General features: G+C 43.8%; 1 non-coding gene across 1 annotated transcript; it reads right to left on the reverse strand.

Moving 5' to 3' along the window:
• Window positions 1-18487: 18487 nt before the first annotated feature.
• LOC127109505 (small nucleolar RNA R71) lies at window positions 18488-18594 on the reverse strand. The gene has a single exon (XR_007796783.1). It is a non-coding gene; the product is annotated as a small nucleolar RNA R71 (small nucleolar RNA).
• Window positions 18595-19764: the final 1170 nt, after the last annotated feature.

Consider the following 19764-nt stretch of genomic DNA (forward strand, 5'->3'; position numbering starts at 1 on the left):
GATCGGGAAAATTGCTGGGTTTTATTGTTAGCGGAAAAGGGATTGAGGTGGATCCTGACAAAGTGAAAGCAATACAGGAAATGCCTGAGCCAAGAACAGAGAAGCAAGTCCGTAGTTTCTTAGGGAGGTTGAACTACATTGCAAGGTTCATCTCTCACCTAACAACCACGTGTGAGCCAATTTTCAAATTGCTGAGGAAAGATCAGGCTATCAGGTGGAATGAAGATTGTCAAAGGGCTTTCGAGAAGATAGAAGAGTATTTGCAGAATCCTCCTATCCTTATGCCTCCAGTCCCAGGGAGACCGCTGATTATGTACTTGACAGTACTTGACAATTCTATGGGTTGTGTTCTCGGTCAACACGACGAGACAGGTAGGAAAGAACATGCCATCTACTACTTTAGTAAGAAGTTCACATACTGCGAGTCGAGATACTCAATGCTTGAGAAGACATATTGTGCACTTGCATGGGCTGCTAAGCGATTGAGACTGTCGCATTATGCAAAAAACCGACGGGAAAACAAAACAACAGAGCCGCCACCGTGCGTTATTTATCCCAAAAGAGGGAAAGGAAACGCTCGAAGTAAACCTGGAAAAGACATGGTCTCGCGACCAGAGAGAGATGGGGTCGGGAGTCGGTTATGCGAAGGGAAGGTATTAGCACCCCAACACATCCGTCGTACTCGACGGGATCCACACTCAAAAGGAAGGATAAAGGTTGCTAAACACTGATCAAAAACTGCACACACTGGCTGAAAAGAGACACAAGAAAGACAAAAGAAACTAACTTGGCAGGATATCGCATCCTGGGCCTACGTAGTCTGTCAGGCACAAACATCAGAGTCGACGTAGTTCGGGACAGGGGGAAACATGCTCTCTAGGATGTCGCATCCTATGCATACGTATCTTCTCGGACTAAAGAAGAATCAGAGCACTCGTAGCTCGGCTAACACACGCCAAACAAAACCACACAGACACAGGAAACCGACTGCCAATTGCTGGACTTATGTCAGACTCCACTCACACATACAAAGGCAAACCTGGAAACCAACTGCCAATCGCTGGACTTACGTCAGACTCCAACTCAACACAAAGACAAAAACAAAAGGTTGAAAATAAAAAGGGTGCCCGGAGAGATCAACTCAATCTCCTTCCTACGTACCTCATCTGGTATGAGGATCAGGGCTACATAGTTCCCCTACACAGGGAAAAAGGACTAGCCTAACCAGATACAAAGGGAGACACAAACTACTAGGGAGACTACGACTCGAGCCTAGAAGTTGTCATGCATACGATCCCTAAGTTAAGGTTGCTATCTAACTTGCACAGGGAGCAAGCTATCCTAAACAGCACAAACGAAGCACAAAGCAAGCACACACACTATATACAAACAGAGGGGCTCAAACAAGGCTAGGCTTTAGTCAAGGGGTCATGTTAACCTCGACAAACAAGCCACTGTATCAGGGTGATGTTAGCTCTTAACCCTAACATTGAGAGTCAAGGTGAAGCAGATGAAACGGGAAGTGAGGGTAAGGTCCCACAGCTCTTATCCCTGGCCTGGGAGAGCTTCAGACAAATGAAAGTGTGGGAGTTCAGAAAGTTGGAACTCTTTTCCACATATGACTGACACAACAAAGATCTTGGGTTATTATCCATAATGCATCAACACAAGGTGTGCGAGCAAAGTGGATGACACACAAAATAACGGGAGATGGATTTCACATCTCTTTTATCTGACAATTGCCTCATAGAGGTCTTTTCCTGCTTGGCACAAAGATAAACAAACACAAGCATTGCCTCTTAAGGAGGGCTTCAGACAGGTGCCTGCCCAAGTAACAGGACAGGTCTTCCAGACTACATGAAGTCAGAGAGTTATACCTCAAATGGTTAAGCAACCAAGCAAAAGCAAATGCAAGTTCACAATGAATTTAAGCAACTAATGTACCTTGATGAAGATGCAGAAGTGAAACCGCTGATTCAGGCTTTGTAATGCACAAACAGATGCTCCTTAGCTCTTGTATGATTGAATAGATGAAGAATGAAGGCTTAATCGTGCTTGATCCTTGCTGAATTTGCAACTGCCATGGATGAGCTTCAAGCTTTGAAACAACTTCCAATTGCTCGAAATCCTCTAGATCTTGCTTCAATCTTGCTCCACAATGCTTCTAGGTGATGAATCAATCAAGGAACATGCAATGTTTTTGAAGAAAATTGATGAAAAGTTTGAGAGAAGAATTTGTGAAAATGGATCTAGATCTGAAAAAGTGATGTGTTAATGCTGAATTCTGTTATGCTCTAGCTTATATATGAGCTCTTAATCATATCCTTAATCATGCTTAGCCATATGGTAATTGGATTGATGAAAAGAGAGTGTAAATGCAAATTGGCCAATGCACCTTATGCATGAGATTACCAATGGAACAGTACACGAAATTGGCTTTGGAATCACTTGAAATTCGGTTTTGAGCCAAATGCAAGTGGAAAAATGTAAAAACAATGCACCATTTTCAAATTTGAAATTTCCCTCCAAAATTCAAATGAAAATGCAAATGTTTATGTGATGGAAATGCATGGCATGTGATGCATGATTTGGATAGTGCATGTCAAGACATAAATGTTGCAAAAAGAACCACTCCATTTGGCCTTATGGTTTGAAAGTTATGCATGTTTGAAGTTCAAGTTCACTTGGCCATGATTGATCCATATCTTTTCAACCATACATGAGAAATTCATGATCTTGGACTTTTTAGAAATGGGATAACAAGACCTTCAACGTTCATGTTGGACAAAATTTCATTTGAAGGTTGCTTGATGATGTAATCTTGAGGAGAAAACCTTTCCATTTTTGGCAATTTCAAATTACAGGTCACTTACTATTTTTGGAAAGTTTTCATCTGACCTCAAATTCTTCAATGTTGATGTTTGAAATGTCAAATGAGACTTGTATGGACATGAATGAGGCCTCTCTAACCATCTCCCACCTTCAAATCCATGATTGAATTGACAGTTGACTTTGGTTGACCTTTTAGGGTTTCAGATGAATTGCATCTTGACTGATGAGCCTTGAACATCCAATCTTTGGCCAAACCACTTAAAAATGATCCTTGAATCATATGAACTCATTGAACCAACCCTAGGGATTTGCTTCCATAGGAAATGCACTTGCTTGCTTGCACAACTGGGGTCAGTCTTGACTGATGACTTGCACTAGGCAATGGACAATGCAATGCTATGCAGTGGACAATGTAATGCTAATGACCTAAAATGAAAATGTATATACAAAATGTGAGGTGCAAATTTGAGGTGCTACAGCTGCCCCTATTCAATCAACTGGGAACCCGGATGGATGAGAGCAACGGTTGTCAGACCTTCAGGGTAAACAAGGATTGAATACCAAGAACCGTAGAAATTTGCACACTGCGGGGCACAACTTATGATATTTGCACTCCGCAGGGGATAATACAAAGAAAAGCCAAGTAACCGGACAAGACGTTTACCGACGACTCCTGGGGATTTTGATTTTTATTAAAAGAAAGGTACAACCAAACGTCAACGGACGAAAGGAAAAAGCTCAACGTTTATCGACACCAACGGAGAGGTGACCAGACATTAACGAGTGACTGGGAAAGACTCGACCAGACGTCAACGGACGAACGGGAGAAGCTCGACGTTTATCGACACCAACGGAGAGGTGACCAGACATTAACGAATGACTGGGAAAGACTCGACCAGACGTCAACGGACGAAAGGGAGAAGCTCGACGTTTATCGATACCAATAGAGAGGTGACCAGACATTAACAAATGATTGGGAAAGACTCGACCAGACGTCAACGGACGAAAGGGAGAAGCTCGACGTTTATCGACACCAACAGAGAGGTGAACACTTCACTAGGGAAGGAAGGCAAATATTTTGCAACCGGACACCAAATAGGACGTTTACCGACGACTCTACTGGGAATCTCTGGCTTGGGAATTACCAGACATTGACCGATGACTGGGATGCGACTCGATGTTTACCGACATCGAAAGATGATGTTTATCGACATCAAACAAAGACGACCAGACATTTACCGATGACTGGGAAATAAGATGTACAACTAGACGTCAACGGACGACTAAGCAAAAACTCAACGTTTATCGACACCAACAGAGAGGTGAATCTACTAGGGAAAAGGTCATCACAACCAAACGTCAACGGACGATTGGGAAAAACTCATCGTTTATCGACACCAACGAAGAGGTGACTCTGACTGGAGAACAACTACACGTCAACGGACGAATAGGAAAAACTCATCGTTTATCGACACCAACGGAGAGGTGACTCTGCGGAGAAAAGTGAACACAACCAATCATCAACGGACGATCGGGAAAAACTCATCGTTTATCGACACCAACGGAGAGGTGACCCTTTGGGGAATCAACAGGCGTTAACAAATGATCTGTGGGGAGCATGCAACTATACGTCAACGGACGCATAGGAAAAACTCAACATTTATCGACACCAATGGAGAGGTGAATCTTCTGGGGAAAAAATAAGGGTATTACGAACATCGAAAGATGATGTTTACCGACATCGAAAGAAGACCAGACATTTACCGATGACTGGGTGAGACTCGATGTTTACCGACACCGAAAGAATGGTGTTTACCGACACCAAAGAAAGACGACCAGACATTAACGAATGACTGGGGTGGTACTCGATGTTTACCGACACCGAAAGAATGGTGTTTACCGACACCCAAGAAAAACACACACGACCCTTACTGGTATCGCAAGATGACAAATACATACGTCGGGGCAAGGCTAAACACTTGCTGGAGATCTCACTAGGGAGAATCAAGCTTTCCTTTCACCAACAGATGAGGAAATAAACCTCTTTGGGGAGTAACAATCCTGAATGCTGTCAGGAGCAACTGTAGCAAACGTGCCGTACAAATGTCGAACAATGATCCGCCTCTGCCGGGGATATGGTCTGAATGGTTTCGACACATGATTGCATATGTTTGAATTTTTCTATGGCGTAATGCTCCATATTGAATGGAAATGCTACGCAATTTGAGGATGCAATGATTACTATATGCCAAATGCAAAATGATGAACTCCGGCTGGGGAGCCAAGAGATCAAATACTCCAACTCTGTGGGGAGACTCTGTCTGAGGAATACTCTGCGGGGAGAGCATCGACTTCTCACTCATACTGGCGAAATAATACTGTTGCTGGGGAAAGGGTCCCAATCCACTCGAGGACTCCGCTTGGGGAACCACAAGAAGGATAAACTCTGTTGGAGATAATTTCCACCGAACCTGATCCACTCGGGGAACCTGCTGGGGAAAACCATCAACACAAACCTCTGCTTGGGAGATCTGCTAGGGAAAAACTCACATCCCTGACGGGGACAGGCATCCACCACTCTGCTGAGGATGAGCATAACTCTAGGGGGGAAATAATATACCAGACCATGTTGGAGATAGACATCCACAACCCTGCCGGGGATAAGCGCTCACGACCACGCTGGGGATAGCAGTACATCAAACCAGACTGTTGGGGAATAAACTACTCCACTGACACCTCCGCTAGGGGTACATCATTCTTTCCAACTCAGTGGGGATAATCCAACTTCGAACTCAGCGGGGAACTCAACTGGGGAAACATTTGCTGGGGAATCGTCCTCACAGATGACAACCTGCAAAACAGCACAACAAACATGCCCAGGGGTTTCATGGACAAGATACGCTCAAGTGTCCTCAACATTCAAAATGATTTTCAAATGTTTTATCTTTCTGCATGTTATTATTTAGCCTTCATGTCTTTACATGCACTGTTTATCAAAAATTCGGAAGTTTTTGCAAACAAAACAGTAAAAATAAAAACAAGAGAGCTATTTATCTGAATAACGACTTTTATTGATTGAAAATGGGCCTGAAAAGGAGAATACATCGGGAAGCAATTCCTAGAAAGAGGTAATTGCGCACAAAAGGAAAAAATCTATCCTAATGGCAATGTCAACACGGCATCCACTATTTCCCAATTCTGTTATAACTCACAGATCATCAGTTTTCCTCCCAACTCCTTGCTTTCTGAGAAGAATGACTGGACCGATCACATCTTTCGAGATGGCAGACGAATGAAGCGCGATGAAGTACAAATAACTCAGATTGTAGTCTTCGCTTTAATCCCTCTTTTGCCTGGATCGCCCTTTCGGGTTTTCAATCCACCGGGATACCCATTTTTGCCTAAGCCGCCCTTGCGGGTTTTCGACTTACCGGGTGTACAAATTCTTTTCATTTTATCCCTAACTTTTGCCCGAACCTTTTCTTTCTGTTTTTTGGTTCGCCGGGATGCCCTTTTTTGCCGGGACTCTTTTATTTATTTATTTTTGTCCAGCAGGTCAATTTATGCGAAGTATTTTTTGACTACATCTGAGTTAACAGGGGACAGAAAATCTTCACCATCCATAGTTGTAAGCATCAAGGCTCCACCGGAGAAGACCTTCTTCACAACATATGGACCTTCGTAATTAGGAGTCCATTTGCCCCTGTTATCTGTACCGGGAGGAAGGATCCGCTTCAAAACTAGATCTCCAGTTTGATAGCTTCGAGGACGCACTTTCTGATCAAAGGCTCTCTTCATCCTTCTCTGATACAACTGCCCGTGGCACACAGCTGCTAGCCGCCTCTCTTCGATAAGGCTCAACTCATTAAACCTTGTTCGAATCCACTCGACTTCATCCAGCTTGACATCTAACAAGACACTCAGAGAAGGAATCTCCACTTCAACTGGTAGGACCGCTTCCATACCATACACAAGGGAGTACGGGGTTGCCCCGGTCGACGTACGTACTGAAGTACGGTACCCATGTAAAGCGAAAGGCAGCATCTCATGCCAATCCTTGTACGTCACGACCATCTTCTGCACAATCTTCTTGATATTCTTGTTTGCCGCCTCTACAACACCATTCATCTTCGGTCTGTAAGGAGAAGAGTTGTGATGTTCAATCTTGAAATCTTTGCAAAGCTCTTTCATCATCTTGTTATTGAGATTCGAACCATTGTCAGTGATGATTCTCTCAGGAACCCCATAACGACAGATGATTTCTTTCTTGATGAACCGGGCAACCACTTGTTTGGTAACATTAGCATAGGAAGCTGTTTCTACCCACTTGGTGAAGTAATCAATCGCAACCAGGATGAAGCGATGTCCATTCGAAGCAGTAGGCTCAATCTTCCCAATCATATCAATGCCCCACATGGCAAACGGCCAAGGCGAGTTCATGACATTCAGAGGGCTTGGTGGTACATGCACCTTATCAGCATAAATTTGACACTTATGGCACTTCCGAGCGTATTTGAAACAATCGGATTCCATAGTCATCCAGTAATAACCGGCTCTCAACAATTTCTTGGACATTGCATGACCACCAGCATGGGTACCAAACGAACCCTCGTGCACTTCCTGCATCAACATGTCTGCTTCGTGTCTATCCACGCATCTGAGCAAGACCATGTCAAAGTTCCTCTTATATAATACATCATCCTGATTCAGATAAAAGCTTCCAACTAGCCTTCTCAGGGTTTTCTTGTCATTCTTTGACGCACCTTCAGGATACTCTTGACTCTTGAGGAAGTTCTTGATATCAAAGTACCACGGCTTCTCATCAACAACAGACTCGGCTACAAACACATACGCAGGCCTCTCGAGTCGATTCACCGCAACATGTGGCACATGATTCCACCAATGAACTTTGATCATAGAAGACAAAGTAGCCAAGGCATCAGCCATCTGATTCTCATCCCAGGGGACATGATACAACTTCACCTTCTTGAAGAAAGTCAGGATCCTTCTAGTGTAATCTCTGTAAGGAATCAAATGCGGCTGGTTAGTATTCCAATCTCCATTGACCTGGTTGATCACTATAGCGGAATCTCCAAAAATGTCAAGCGTTTTGATCCTCAGATCAATGGCTTCTTCAATCCCCATGATGCAAGCCTCATACTCAGCTTCATTGTTGGTTACGTCAAAAGTCAATCTGGCAGAAAAAGGTATATGAGCACCTTTAGGATTGATAAGCACTGCACCAACACCGTTACCATTCACATTCACAGCCCCATCAAACATCAATGTCCACTTGTCATCAGGATCCGGTCCTTCCTCGACAAGAGGCTCTTCACAATCTTTCATCTTAAGATACATGATGTCTTCATCAGGGAATTCAAACATCATCGGCTGATAATCATCAATCGGTTGCTCGGCAAGGTAGTCTGACAGAATACTACCTTTGATGGCCTTCTGCGACGTGTACTGAATATCATATTCTGTTAAAATCATCTGCCAACGGGCAACACCTCCGGTGAGAGCCGGCTTCTCAAATATGTATTTCACTGGATCCATCTTAGAAATCAACAAGGTAGTATGGTTCAACATATACTGCCTCAGTCGGCGAGCAGCCCAGGCCAAAGCACAGCAAGTTTTCTCAAGCTGCGAATATTTGATTTCACAGTCGGTAAAATTTTTGCTAAGGTAGTATATGGCATGCTCTTTTCGACCAGACTCGTCATGCTGTCCCAATACACACCCCATCGAGTTCTCAGTCACTGACAGGTACATTATCAATGTTCTCCCAGGATATGGAGGTATAAGGATTGGAGGTTTCTGTAGATACTCTTTTATTTTGTCAAAAGCTTTCTGACAGTCATCATTCCACCTGATTGCTTGATTTTTTCTTAGCAATTTGAATATCGGTTCACACGTGGCAGTTAGGTGAGATACGAACCTTACAATGTAGTTCAATCTCCCTAAAAACCCACGAACCTGCTTTTCAGTTTTCGGTTCAGGCATTTCTTGAATAACTTTGACTTTTGCTGGATCAACCTCAATCCCTTTCTCACTGACAATGAAGCCCAACAACTTTCCGGATCTCACCCCAAACGTACACTTGTTTGGATTCAGCCTCAGTTTGAATTTTCTCAGCCTTTCAAACAACTTCTGCAAGTTTACCAAGTGCTACTCTTCTGTCTGCGACTTCGCAATCTTATCATCCACGTACACTTCAATTTCTTTGTGCATCATGTCATGAAAGAGAGTTGTCATAGCCCTCTGATAGGTAGCACCGACATTCTTCAGCCCAAATGGCATCACCTTATAGCATAACGTGCCCCAAGGTGTAATGAATGTCGTCTTTTCCATATCCTCTGGCGCCATCTTAATCTGATTATAGCCCGAAAAACCATCCATGAAAGAGAAAACCGAGGATTGAGCCGTATTATCAACCAATACATCAATGTGAGGTAATGGGAAATCATCTTTCGGACTCGCTCTGTTCAAATCCCGGTAATCGACACACATTCTGACTTTGCCATCCTTCTTCGGCACGGGAACGATGTTGGCCACCCACAGGGGATAAGTGGTCACTGACAAGAAACCCGCATCGAACTGCTTCTGAACTTCTTCCTTGATCTTAACAGCCATATCAGGACTCGTTCTGCGAAGCTTCTGCTTGACTGAAGGACAATCTTCTCTGAGAGGTAGTCTATGAACCACAATATCAGTATCCAACCCAGGCATATCTTGATAAGACCAGGCGAATATCTCCACATACTCTCTCAGCATCTCAATCAACCTTCTCTTGACATCTTCTTTCAAAGCAGCCCCGATCTTGATATCTCTTCTGGCGTCCTCAGTACCAAGATTAACAATCTCCAACTCCTCCTGATGAGGTTGGATGACCCTTTCCTCCTGCTTCAACAATCTGACCAATTCTTTAGGGAGTTCACAGTCTTCCTCACTCTCCTCTTCAGCTTGGTAGATGGGATTATTGAAATCATACTGAGCCATAACAGAATTGTTCATAGTGGGTGCCGTAAGATCACTTATGTATGTTTAATGCTTTGTTTTAGAAAAAGAGTTCAAGAAAGTCACAAAAACAAAAACATTGCCATTTTTTTTTTTTGAAAAATGAAAAGCAAAAATAGAAAGACAGGGATCACAAAATTGTTTGCAAAACGTCCTTTATTAATGATAATCATTGAAAACATGATGAGGCCCTACAATGAACCACTACGTCTTGGGCAGAACATATGGTTTTGGGCAAAAATGAAAAAACAAAAGAAAATTACTCTGTTTGAAGAGTAACTTGGACCACATCTTCTACCGTTCAGTTATTGACTGACTCCCCTGGTGTACACGGGCGAACCCAGTTGTTCAGATCACAATCACTGTCACCGTCTTCACTATCGACCGTAAAGACGTCACCGTGATTCATCAGCCCAGCGCTGGTAAAGGTACTCGGACCTGTCTGCACACCCTGCTCCGCCTGCAAGGGTTGATAGCCAATACCAAACTTGTCCTCTTTGATAGGCAAATCCACCATCTCGCCCCAGCCTTCAGACTTTCCAGAGTCAACAACCTCTTTGGCCTGCTTTTAAGACGCAATTGAGGCACCTGACTTCTTCTGATCAGCAAAAGCCACCCTCTCGAGAGCAACAGTCTCAAATGCCTGCCATAAGGTTTCATGGATCTCACCATCCACCTCTACATACTTGAAAGAGGATAGGTGACTCACCAGAATATCTTCTTCGCCGCACACGGTCACAATCTGACCGTTCCAGACATATTTCAACTTTTGGTGGAGAGTTGACGAAACTGCCCTAGCTGCATGAATCCACGGACGTCCCAACAAACAACTGTACGCGGGCTGGATGTCCATCACATAGAAGATGATGTCAAAGACCTCCGGACCTATCTTCACCGGCAATGTGACTTCCCCAAAAACAGAACGTTTGGATCCGTCAAATGCACGCACAATCAGGTCACTCGGAGTAAGCACAACCCCTTCAACAGCTATCTTCTTCAAAATCTGTTTAGGCAGCACATTCAGAGACGAGCCAGTGTCTACCAACACATGAGACAAAACAGCACCCTTGCACTCCATGGTGATATGCAAGGCCTTATTATGATTACGCCCTTCAGGCGTTAAGTCCAGGTTAGTGAACCCCAAACCATGTCTGGTGCTCACATTGGCAATCACCCCCTCCAACTGGTTGACTGAAATCTCCTGAGGCACGTAAGCCATATTCAGCATCTTCAACAAGGCATTACGATGTGCCTCAGAGCACAGAAGCAAAGAGAGTATTGAAATTTTGGACGGAGTCTGATTCAGTTGGTCTACAATCTTGTAGTAACTCTTCTTGATTATTTTCATGAACTCCTCCACGTCTTTCTCGAATGAACCCCCAGGTGCCTCCTTCTGAGCTGGTTCCTCATCATCCACAACCTGTTTGCCTTTAGCCTTGGCGAGAGCCTCGGCATTGTTGTCTCTTAAAGGTTGCGGAGCAAACAGACGTCCACTTCGAGTAAAACCTCCTGGTCCACCAACGTTGTCCACAACTGGACTTTCAACCACAAGAGTTCTTACCGGCACACCGATAGTCACAAGCGCTTGATCAACTGGTCAGACCTGATTCTCAGCCCTTCTGTTGCTGCGGTAGGCGTTATCATATCTCCACGGCACAACCCTACTGTCAACAGCCCTTCAGACCGGAGCAACTATTATAGTTGGATTACTGGCGGTTACAGGAGCAGAAATGGTAACAGGAGTACCACTAGTTGTAGGCGCACTAACAACTCTCTGGCCATGTCCCTCGGACGGTTTGAAGTAGATAGTGTCAGTCGACACCATCCCACGATCTCTAACGGCCCGACTGAATTGCAAACAGCCCTCATCCATCAAACCCTGGATACCAGCCCTCAACTGACCACAGCCATTCTCAGCTTCAGCATAAACAACACAATTCTGATCACAGCCCGGGTATACACCTCCACTCAGCAAACGGCCCTTCACAACCAACAAAGAGGTCTGAACATCCTCAACACTGACCACCAGATCTTCAGCTTCTACCCCTTCAACACTGTTCACTTTGTGAGCACCATGCGAAGGCATAGGGTTGTTTACAACATTCGGTACAGGAGCAAAATTGATAGTTTTAGCGTCAATTAAGTCCTGGACCTTATGATGAAAAGCTCGGCAGTTCTCAATGTGGTGCCCCTGCGCACCGGAGTGGAAATCACAACGTACATTAACATCATACCCAGGTGGTATTTTTGTCAACGGTGCCATGGTCCTCAACTCCACGAATCCCAATCTGAGCAACTCAGGTAGCAACTCAGCATAAGTCATTGGTAACGGATCAAAACGTCGATCGGGCATCCTCTTCCTAGGCTGATACGGACGTTGTTGTTGTTGTTGTGGCGGTTGTTGTTGAACCCTCTGTTGTTGCGGTTGTTGACGTGGTTGAGGTGCTGGAATGGTCACAGCAGCAACCTGGCGATACTGATTTCTATTCACAATTCTTCTGCCATGCTGCACAGCACTGGCTTCACCCTCTCTCCGACGAGGTGCCCCAGCAAACGGTTTCTTAGAAGACGAAGACCCAACATCTTGAATTTTACCAGCTTTGATCAGGCTTTCTGTCCTCTCTCCGCAGATAACCACATCTGAAAAACTACCGAATGGGCAGCTTCCCATCTGGTCCATGAAAACACCTTGTAAAGTGCCAATGAACATATTAGTCAACTCCCTCTCCAGCATAAGGGGTTGTACTCTTGCAGCCAATTCACGCCACCTCTGGGCATACTCCTTGAAGCTTTCTCCGGATTTCTGACAAAGACTCTGCAGCTGAGTCCGGCTCGGCGCCATGTCCATATTATGTTTATATTGCCTCAAGAAGGCCTCACCCAGGTCTCTCCAACAGCGGATAGAATCTCTCTTCAGTTTCATGTACCAATCCAAGGAAGCCCCAAATAAGCTATCCTGGAAGAAATACATCCACATTTTCTCGTCATCGGTGTAAGCAGAGATCTTCTGATAATACGCCTGCACATGGGTGCGAGGGCAAGAAGTACCGTTGTATTTGTCGAAAGAGGGTGCTTTGAATTTGTAAGGGATCCTCAACCCTTCCACCAGACCCATATTGGTCACATCAAAACCCAAGGAATTCTGACATTCCATGGCTCTTATTTTCTCAGCAAGGGCATCTACCTTCCGATCCCTATCCTCAACTCTTCCAACAACCTCATCATCTTCACTCAGCAGTGTAAACATGTCCTCTTGTCTGTCAACAATCGGAGCCGGATGACAAATAGGAGCCCGGGTAGCTCTGGCATTGGCAGTCTCTGCAGCAAGAGGTTGTCCGTTGATTCTGATCCCCCTTAACTCATCACCCACAACATAGTCGTTGGCGGGAGCAATAGCATTAACATTCTCATGAATAGGCACGCCCACTGGCGAAGCACGGTTAGACTGCGGAATCACGGTTTCTTGTCTTTGGGCTAAGGCACGCAGCTCCTCTTGCCCTTGGACAACACCCTGCATCATAGTCATAAACTGGGCCATGTTTGCCCTCATCTTAGCTAGTTCTTCTTGAACCTGGTCCATGTTCCTTTAATGGTTGAGTCTGGTTGAGTACCGATGCGGTCTTCGATCAGCTATCCTGCCTGACACAGGAACCAGAGTGAGAAGTCGCGAACAAGAACACCTGTTATGCAAGATGATATGTGTATGATGCTAATGCATATGATGCACATGATATGTTCGTTTCTCAAGAATTCAAAGAGCCTAATTCATCTTCAAAAGATGGCAACCTGCAGCAAGAACACCACAAAAGCACAGAAACAATCATACACAAGAGCAATGAGTACAAAGTGAAACCAACAATCTCATCTATATATGAGCAACAGGATCATACAACCAAGTCAACAAAGATCCAAATAACCAGAGTACAACAAAAGAATCCCACCCAACAAGCCTGGGGGCGATTCTTAACATAAACATCAGGAATACAAGCTAAGACAAATGACTTCCAGGAATGAGCGTCTTCAAGTAGTGACACTGGTCTATCAACAGGTCACACTCTGAACATTCTGGCAATGGAGTGATCTTCTCCTTCAACTGTCTTCTGAGCTCGACAACTTCTCCTCCGAGTTGGCTCTCTGATGCATGTCTCAAGTCCACTTCCTTCTTCAACTGGATATCTTTGTCTCTGAGTTGCTTCTCCAAGTCTCTGATCTTCTTCTGATAATTGGCCTCAGCTCTCTGCAATCTCAAACACTCTCGGTGCTCTGCATTCAGCAAGTTCTCCATCTCTTCATAAGATCTCTTCTTGCTCCTTCCTCCACCAACATCTACACTCTGGATGTCTCTGAGTTGATGAGATAGGTTCAACCTATCAGCTTTGGCTTGATACAACTCCATCTGGGCATCTTGCTCTTTCTCCTTCAACCTGCGATTCTCCATCAGGGCTTGCTTGTACTGCTCAGCAGGTACACTCTCATCAAGGATCAAAGGTGGTTGCACTTGCAAAGGCTTCATCCTATCATAGGGCAACAACAAAGTCTCCACTCTCTTCTTGACCCACTCAGTGTAGTCAGGCATAACAATGGCAAACTTCTTCCCTAAGACAGCTCTATCCTTAACACCAATAGACTTCCAAGCTCTTCCTATCTGCTCCAATCTAACAGGGTCACTTCGCTTCTCAAAATACACACTCTCAGCTATCTCAGCGTCGAGTGGTCTTCCATTCATCACGAACCCCAACTGGCGAAGAGAAAGAACCGGGTTATAATTGATGCAACCCTTAGTCCCTACAAGTGGCACATTCCGAAACGCTCCACAACTCATAATAACATCCCGCACATCCATCCGGTAAGTCTGCCATCTGATATCATATGAAGTAAGAGACATAACCCTCTGAGTCCACTTGTGAGTGCTCTGAGCATCCACAAAAGGTCCACTGACTGGAAGGAGAGACATGAACCATCTGAGCAAAAGTGGGAGACAACATATGATAGCCCCACCCTTACCATGCCTACTGTGAATAACATAGTAAGTGTCTGCTAACAGAGTAGGAACCGGGTTTCCTCCAATGAAGATATTGACAGCAGCAAAGTCCACAAAGTTGGGCATACTCGGGAACATGACAACTCCATAGATCAAGACAGCTAACTGAGCATGAAAAGCTTCCCAATTCCCCTTCTCTGCTTCTTCTCTAGCTACTCTCAACAGAATCTTCAAAGGCAAACCCACAACATCCCCACTGGACTTCCAACTATCACTGACTTCTTTGATACCCAAATGGAGAGCTCTAGAGACAACTCCGAAATCAACCTCCTTAGACACGTCCAAGAAAGGAATCTGGTACCGGATAGGAACATTCAGCAGAATGGAGTACTCCTCGAGAGTAGGCGCCAACTGATAATCCTGAAAAGTGAAACAACGAAGCTTTGGGTCGTAGAACTGTAGAAGAGTCTGCAACGGCATTGGATCTACTACCATCCTCAACAACGTCAGAATATCCCCATACTGATCGACAAACCCCTTCTGATTACCACTGGTCACAAGGTTGCTCAACTCTATCAGTGACATCAAAGGCTCACGGTGAAAGCTGTAGGAACAAGTCTTCCGCTTCAACTCTGGGACTATTGCCATCTCTATCAGTGAATAGACTCTGGAATATACCTGAGAAATGATATGCATGCAGAGATTAGCTTTTTCTTTTTCTTTTCTTTTTCATTCTTCTTTTTCTTTTTTTTCTTTTTGATTGCATATTTTTTGAAAATAAACATGCTATGATGCAAATGATGCAGACAAGACTGGCCGGTTGTGCATCTCTGAGCATAGGATCAAAGCTTCGGCTTGAACTCGGAACCACAAATTCATCTGAAACCCAAAGTCATCTGCAAGTCATCTGAGACCCATATCTGAGGAACCAAGTCACCATCAGAACCACAAGTCACCAACAAGTCACCAACCGGTCACCAACTGGTCACCAACTGTACCTGTTATAATGATTATTCCCTCCCCACTCACGGGTGTCATCTAGGCCAGGGTAAGGTCGAAAGAAACGCAACATAAATAACCCTTTTATAGAATATCATCATATACACACCCGAAGTATGTAACGATAATACCCCATCAGAGTCTGAACTGCTCGTGATATCAATGTTCCGCTAAGTGGCGCAATACCACCCGCTTCCCATGAATCACTCTATTCCTAGGTTTCCTAGATTTCACTCATAGCCTGGGTATTGGGCCTTTTACCTCATAGAACTCCCACCCCAACAGAGAGACAACACAACACAGCCAGCACAGATGAATATGAATGAATGCAAACATAAATGCAAACAATAAATGCAAACAATAAATAAATGAATGCAATAAATGAAACAGCAAAAGCAACAAAACCCTAACCTAGAGAACGCTAGGAGAGACTCGCTTAGGGAAGATGGACCAGCAAGAGGTCAACTTCTCTATTTCCCCAGCAGAGTCGCCAGCTGTCGCATTACGCGAAAAACTGACGGGAAAACAAAACAACAGAGCCGCTGATCACACTAAAATTCACCGTATTTCTGACTCCGATTTCGCATGCATTCTTAGCTTTTATTGTTGTTTTGCTTTGTTATTTCTTTGTTTTCTTATGTTTTCAGGTTTTTATAATAATCGGAGCTTGAATCGGGAAAAGGAGCGAAAAAGGAGTGAAAACGGGCGAAAACCTAGAAATTCAGCGTTTTGCACTTACGGCACCCACCGTGGCGGGCGCCATGGGGTTAGCCATGACGTGGCCACGTCTCAAGACCACTCCTCAACCGTCAAGACCCACGATCCCCACTCCATCATCCCCTGTAGGGACCATGGCGGGCGCCATAGGCCTGTGGCGGGCGCCACAAGGCCAAAATCAGTAACCTCCACTTTTTAGTGGAGGGGCGTCCCTGTCATTTCATGATTTCAGTTTTTACTATAAATAGGACCTTAGATTTTCGTTTTTCTTCATCCAGAATTAGAATTCTCTAGGCATATATCAGTTATAAAGCAGTTGCCATTCCACATCGGGGTGCCTCTGCAATCGAGTGATCGAGTCTGTAATCTGTCTGTGGTTCGAGTTTTTGGAGCACTCTGGAGGAAGTTAATCCTGCCGCCATTTTAATTCAAGTTCGTATTTTACTTTTGTTTATTTCCTACACTCGCACATTTACGTTGTTTATTTCCTGCACTCGCACATTTACGTTGTTTATTTCCTGCACTCGCACATTTACGTTGTTTATTTCCTGCACTCGCACATTTACGTTGTTTATTTCCTGCACTCGCACTTTACTTTGTTTATTATCCGCACTCGCTTTAAATTACTTTTATGAAAAACTATAAAAAGAATATTTACTTTATCATGTCTAACTAATTCTATAAAGGTTAGAATGTAAGGATCGTAATTAAACCAGTAATCAGTATAATTGTTCGTGGAAACACCTAAGGGCTATTTTATCTTTCAATTCAAGTAATTGTTTTTAACTATTTCAAAAACAGCCAAAAGCGCTTTGTCTAGTTTATTAGGAGATTTTAGATTAAAAAGAAAAGAGATTTTAAAACGATTTTCGGACGCGTTAGGAAGTTTAAACTCTGGTTCGTAAGAACCTCTTTTTGCTAAGAAGTCCAGGTTAAAATACTTTTCAACTTAGTTAAGATACTATATTTCTTAAAAATAGGTTTACTACTCTAACGCAGTACGCACCTTTTTATCCGTGACAATAGGAGGGGTTGACTAGAGAGTACAACTCGGTTCTGAATACGCGAAAGCGACAGTTCCTGTTAAATTAGTTCTTTTCAAAGGAGAAAACATTGCCCATAAGTAGTTCCACTAACAAGTACTGGATTATCATTGATTGCATGAATTACATTCGAGCCTGTCTTTATTTATTATTTAAAATTATAATTTTATTTACCATTGCACCCTTATTAAAACCCTTAAAAATAGTTGCCTTAGATACACACCATAACAACAGGTTTGATAGATTGACACTTGGTCTCTGTGGATTCGATAATCTTTTATATTACTTTGACGTGATTCGTACACTTGCGAAAAACACGCATCAAGTTTTTGGCGCCGTTGCCGGGGACCAATTTCGTCAAATTTCATTACCCTGTAGTTATACCGTTTAGACTAAGGTTGTTACCCACCGGTCAATGCGAAAGACTCGCAGTGCCGGAAGTTTAGTAGACCCTCTAGCTGAACCTGAACGTTACGCTCGCGCACGTTTATTTTTCCATAGGAATAGGATAGCTATGGCCGAAGAACAAAACCGAAGACCTCTTAAGGACTTCGCCCAACCATCAAACGAGGAACCTAGTTCCAGTATAGTAAACCCCGTTATCCCAGCCAATAATTTTGAACTTAAACCATCCCTGCTGCAATTAGTGCAACAGAGACAATTCTCAGGTCTCGCTACTGATAACCCAAACCAACATTTAAAAAACTTTCTTCAGTTAGCAGACACCTTTAAAACCAATGGAGCTTCTCCTGAGGCGATACGCTTAAGATTATTTCCCTTTTCCCTCAGAGATAAAGCTCTATCATGGTTAGATTCCCTTCCACCCAATTCAATAACAACTTGGGATGACCTTAGGAAAGTTTTTCTTGCTAGATATTTTCCCCCAAGTAAGACCGCTCTTCTTCGAAACCTTATAACTAGATTTACCCAACTCCAAGGAGAGTCGTTGTTCGAAGCCTGGGAGAGATATAAAGAACTATTAAGAGCATGCCCACACCATGGCTTAGAGAATTGGCTAATCATCCAAACCTTCTATAATGGACTTCATTATAACACTAAGATGACCATCGACGCTGCCGCTGGTGGCGCACTGATGAATAAACCTTACCCTGAAGCTAGTGCCCTTATCGAGGATATGGCCCAAAACCATCAATCATGGGGAGTAGAACGAGCGACAGTGGAAAAGAAGGAAGCCCAAGGAGGAATACATGAGCTAAGCTCTATAGACATGATGCAGGCTAAAATGGACGCGTTGGCCCTTAGAGTCGAACATATGTGTACAACTCCGAATACTGTAGCCGCAGTTTCGCCGAATTGTGAGATATGTGGAACGCAAGGACACCAATCCGCCGAATGCAATCTGTTAAATGAAACCAACACTGAGCAAGTGAACTATACCCAAGGGAACCCATTTTCTAACACATATAACCCTGGATGGAGGAATCACCCAAACTTCTCCTACAAAAATAATAACCCTATTCAAAATACCGCACCTCCGAGACAACAAGGTTACCAAGCCCCTAGAACAAATCAACCTATGCAACCTGTACCGCCAAACCCGAGCTTTGAAGAAATTGTAAAAGATTTCATCGTTGCTCAAAAACAGAAAAACAAAGAGTTCATGAACCAAAGCGTCCATGTTAACGAACTAATTACCCAGTTAGGAACCAAGGTTGATCAAATCATTACTCATAATAAGATGCTTGAAACCCAGATCTCTCAGGTAGCGTTAAACCAAGCCCCACAGACTACCCCTGGAGGACAGTTCCCTGGACAACCTCAACAAAACCCGAAAGGGCAAGCTAATGCCATTACTCTACGAAGTGGAACCGCTTATAAGGAGCCTTTAAACCCTAGATTAAGTGAGCCTGAAACTTCTAAGAGGAGTGAGGAAAAGGAACCAGAGAAGCCTGAAACCCCGGAAAGTCAAGAAAAAGGAGAAGAACCTAAAAATAAAACCTATGTACCACCACCGCCATACAAACCACCAATACCATACCCTCAAAGATTAAAGAAAACCCAAATCGATAATCAATATCAAAAATTCGTTAAGGTTATAGAAAAACTTCACGTAGAAATCCCCTTTACAGAAGCCATCACCCAAATACCTTCTTATGCTAAGTTTCTCAAAGACATACTTACGAATAAACGTAGACTTGAAGATCCGAAACCCGT

Source organism: Lathyrus oleraceus, chromosome 7 (genome assembly GCF_024323335.1).
Source record: "Lathyrus oleraceus cultivar Zhongwan6 chromosome 7, CAAS_Psat_ZW6_1.0, whole genome shotgun sequence".
Classification (NCBI taxonomy): Eukaryota; Viridiplantae; Streptophyta; class Magnoliopsida; order Fabales; family Fabaceae; genus Lathyrus; species Lathyrus oleraceus.